This window comes from Phoca vitulina, unplaced genomic scaffold, assembly GCF_004348235.1.
Source record: "Phoca vitulina isolate PV1807 unplaced genomic scaffold, GSC_HSeal_1.0 scaffold24, whole genome shotgun sequence".
In the NCBI taxonomy this organism is placed as follows: Eukaryota; Metazoa; Chordata; class Mammalia; order Carnivora; family Phocidae; genus Phoca; species Phoca vitulina.
Window position 1 is genome coordinate 14,862,933 of NW_022589727.1, and position 4,903 is coordinate 14,867,835.

Genomic DNA, 4,903 nt, shown 5'->3' on the forward strand with positions numbered 1-4,903 from the left:
GTATTACATGTTTTAAACTTTGCCGTGGTTTCCTTTGTGGGATTGAAAACAGACTCTTACTATTTCACTGATTCTCAGATCCAGCTCTGTCATAGCCAGGCAATATCTAAACTGCTAGAAAAAGGTGTTAGTAGGTGATGAAGTATAGCCACTGAGTGAATGGATATTTTTTTTAAGTGGATGGTCACCGTTGTTTACCTAAATAATTAGGTCCCAGATGCCCTACAAATGGCTGTTTTCAAAAGTTGTAAGAAAAGTTCACGCATCCTGATTTGAATATGCTTTTGGGGTCACCCTTGATTCTTCTGTTATATTCTAGGACTGCTAACAGAAAGCTCAGATCCTGTAATACTTCATAGTTCTTCATGATCCAAAGCTATGCTTCTAGGTATTTCCAGATGCTTAAATGTGTTTGAAACATACAAAATGTGCTTATTTGTCAAATATTTAAAAATCTATATTGTCACCTGGGGCATATATAAATACATGGGCAGGAAAAGTATCCCTGATCCTCATTGGTCAGCTGCTATATCATCTGAAGGCTAAAATCTAGTGGCTGGGAGAAAGAACTTGATAGAACAGTTTTGAATTTCTGCCTCTAGCACCGACTTGCCGGAATACCTGATACTGGTCACAAATCTTCTGTGCCTTTATCTCTGGATGGCCAACGCATATCCCTTTCTCTGAAGGTCACCTGCAGATTTTTTTTTTTTTTAAATATTTTATTTATTTATTCATGAAAGTCAGAGAGAGAGAGAGAGAGGCAGAGGCAGAGGAAGAAGCAGGCTCCCCGCCTAGCAGGGAGCCCGATGCGGGACTCGATCCCAGAACCCTGGGATCATGACCTGAGCCGAAGGCAGACGCTTAACCATCTGAGCCACCCAGGCGCCCCGTCACCTGCAGATTTAATTAAGCCTGAGGAAGTAGCTGGATGCTTGCTGTGAAGTTACCAGCCAAGTAAGAACTTTAGTTTACCCACCAAATATACCAACCAGAAAGCCAAATGGCATTACTTTGCTCTTTCTCCTTGCCTCATTCTTTTCCTATCCAGATTTCAAAAACTTTTATTGAAATGAAACATTTCCTTAATGAGATCAAGAATATTTGTGTATATGCACATAACTACTCAGGTCATGGCTCATCTTGGAGTGGATATCTAAGGAATGAAAGGAGCCAACATAGATAATATATTTTAGAGTATGAGCAAATGATTTAGGTAGGTTGGGGGGCAATTATTGGCTGGGAGCTCGGAGTGTGGGTTTTTCACAGCTGTGAGTCGAATGTACAGTGACAGGAATCACAGAGCAGTCCATCATGCTATTCTCTTTGTGCACTGGTCAAGAACATTTGATGTACCATTTATAAAGTCTGCTATGTCCTTCCCAAACACTGATTAAGCATAAAGAAATGCAAGGAGACCTGTTCACTTTCTTGTGGACTGCTGATACCCTGGGTCACATGGTATTTGGATAGAATGATTCAAGGGCCCCTTCACAGCTAAGGAGAGGAAGAGTCCGTTGAGTTTTGAATGTTCCATTGTGCGGTTGATGCATTTCACAGTTCTAACTCAAGCCACCCTTGGAAGAGTTTCTCCTTCCACGCTTTTGGAAGAAAAGACGAGTTTTTAATATTTCTAAAAATGTGCATGGGCAGATACCATTTCATTGTCCTCTTCCCTAGTTAAATGCATGAACCTGAGTCAGCAGCCTTCTCTTGAATCTGTCATTTCGGAGTTTTCATCTGAAGTACTTTCCATTGAATCTTTCGTGAAGGTAGGCTTACTTCAGGTCTACAGATCATTGCATAGGTTTTCTCCAAATGCCAAACTTCAGACTAAGCTTATTCATTCTCAGTCCTATCCCTGTGAAAGAATCCTGCTTCTTTACCTGCTTTCAAGGTTCAAAACAATCCAGTTGTTAAAAATCCTTTTCTTTGATCTTGGAACATTTTCTTTCCACATCATCTCCTGTGCTCTGTAACACTCTGAATTACCTTCTAACCTGTAGGTTTCATAATTATAGTCAGTGGTTGTTAGTCATATCCAGAAATCAAACCTCTTTATATTCTGCCTTAGCTAAGTAGCTAAAACATATAGTCAGTACAGAATGATGTAACTTCAAAAGGGAGTAACAGGGGCGCCTGGGTGGCTCAGTTGTTAAGCATCTGCCTTTGGCTCAGGTCGTGATCCCGGGGTCCTGGGATCGAGCTCCGCATCGGGCTCCCTGCTCCGCGGGAAGTCCGCTGCTCCCTCTCCCACTCCCCCTGCTTGTGTTCCCTCTCTCTCTCTCTCTCTCTCTCTCTCTCTCTCTCTGTCAAATAAATAAAATCTTAAAAAAGTAACAGTGTGGTCAGATGAGGGCTACATGGCTCTCTACCCAAGGTGCCATTATGTTGTGTTATTACTATAGCCCATGATCTGTCTCCCTATTACATTCAGCACTTCATAGACTTGGTAAGGCTGACTCATGCTAATCAAAATTGTATGACACTAAAGTATATAAAACATAAGGAACATTAAAATGGGGATATGCTTTTCTCATGATGGAGAGGAATACATTTACCAGCTTCCCTGAAAAGTGGACCTAACTAGAGGTGCCTAGCGAGTGGAGTGAAAAGGCAGCCTTGAGGCATATTTCAACAAAGCTATTCTAGACCTGTTGAACCATCCATCATTACAGATTACTATGAGAACCAAAAAGTAGGTCTTTTATGGGATTGGATAAAGTCAACTTTAGGCTCTTCACCCTCCTGCCCTATTCTTGAGGCTGACTGTCCTCCTTTTATTCATTTTTTTTTCCTCCGAATGGGGTACAGTTGTATTCCTGCCTTAAAAATCATAAGCCTCTTCCAAATCTGCTTTCCTTCTATTGTATTCAGGTCTCTCTAGTTTCTTTTCTTTTCTTTTTTTTTTTTTTTTAAAGATTTTATTTATTCATTTGAGAGAGAGAGTGAGAGAGAGAGAGCACAAGACAGGGGAGCGGGAGAGGGAGAAGCAGACTCCCTGCTGAGCAGGTAGCCCGACGCGGGACTCGATCCCGGGACTCCAGGATCATGACCTGAGCCGAAGGCAGTCACTTAACCAACTGAGCCACCCAGGCGCCCTCTAGTTTCTTGAGATACAGATTTAAAGAACCTCCTGGGGTACCACTACAAGGCTGATCTTGTTTATTGTTTATAGACTTAATCTGTTCCTGGGTGGGTGGGCTGATCTTGTTGTCTCCATGGTCCACCAACATAAATACTAAAATTATTTGACAAAACGCATATGCTTTCTAACCAACTTCTTTAGTGTTTTGTAAAATAGAAAAAATGAAGGTATGTGATGCAAATGCTCTATAGTAGTGAAACTGGAAAGTATAGAAGCTCAGCTGTAATTCTGTAGATCATTAGTCATTAACCAAATAAACTTGTTTTGTGGAAATTCCTCCAGTATATCCCAATTGCTAATTATGCAATAGAAGTCTGACAAGGAATTCACTGTTTTATTGAATAATCTAACGTATTTTGAGACTCTAAAGTGTTAGAAAAATAATTTCTTATCGAGGTTATTGGTTAAAAGCTTTAGATTGACTTATTTTTTTTTTTTTTTTTGAAGATTTTATTTATTTATTTGACAGAGAGAGACACAGCGAGAGAGGGAATACAAGCAGGGGGAGCGGGAGAGGGAGAAGCAGGCTTCCCGCGGAGCAGGGAGCCCGATGCGGGGCTCGATCCCAGGACACTGGGATCATGACCTGAGCCGAAGGCAGACGCTTAACGACTGAGCCACCCAGGCGCCCCAAGGTTAAAAGCTTTAGATTGACTTATGAGGGTAGTTTTCCATGACTCTTGTAGGAGAGAAAGAATTTCTTCTGCCCTTCAAGATCCTTCTAGCTGGACTAAATCATATTGGCGTAAGACAGATTAACAGTAGAAAATCAAAATTTCGTATGTAGACTCCACACAGACATGGACATTCCAAAGACAAAATGAGGTATGTCACTTGAAGGAGAATAGGATTTTCTACTGTCTTGGGTCTCTGCGCCTTTCACAGAACTTCGAATAGCTCTATGTTGGGACAGAGCATCCAGAGGTTTACAAACTGGGTGTTCCATAGGAGCCGCTGTGAGGAGGTCCTAGGGAAGAATTTGCCATTTTCAGTGGAAAATGAGTGGCGGTTAATAATTATGACTGTGTACTTTGGATCTGGATTTGCTACACCCTTCTATAGTAAGACACCAACTGCTTAAGAAATAAGGATGTTTAATTCATTAAACAGATGTGAAAAGGAGCATTTTAAGAGGATTGGTCTCTTTGAAAAATGGATCAAACTCTTGAATTCATACTAGATAGGTTTGTAAATGCATGAATCCTTAATATCTTTTCTGAAACATGGAATGTAGTTGTTTACTTTTTCTTTGGGAAATATTCCAGTATTTGGTCAAAATGTGTGTGATTTAGCTTGTTTCTTGGTTTTATATTTGGATATTTTTATTAATTTTTGATTATTAGGTCAGGACCTTGTTGGTAATTTCTATTAAAAAAAAAATGCAAACTGGAGTACCTGGGTGGCTCAGTCAGTTGAATGTCTAACTCTTGATTTCAGCTCAGGTTATGATCTCAGGGTGGTGGGATCAAGCCCTGCAAAGGGCTCTGTGCTAGGTGTGGAATCTGCTTGAAATTCTCTCTCCCTTTGCATCCCCCCCCCCCCACCACCATGCTTGCCCTGGTGTGTGTGCGTGCTCTCTCAAATCTTTTACAAAAACAAAAAACAACAACAACAAAACTGAGAATGGGGGTATAAGGGTTTGGTACTTGAAAGGGAAAGAATGCAATTTATAGGAAGATGAAAAAGTAAATTTTTGGTATATATTTGCTAGGCCTTTCAGAAACGACAGGACAAAGGATTTTGATTACAGTGGCC

At 40.8% G+C, this 4,903-nt stretch overlaps 1 pseudogene; it reads left to right on the plus strand.

Annotated features, from left to right (window-relative positions):
• The first annotated feature begins 4,049 nt into the window (after nt 1-4,049).
• Nucleotides 4,050-4,236, plus strand: LOC116642741 (annotated as a pseudogene).
• The last annotated feature ends 667 nt before the right edge of the window (nt 4,237-4,903 follow it).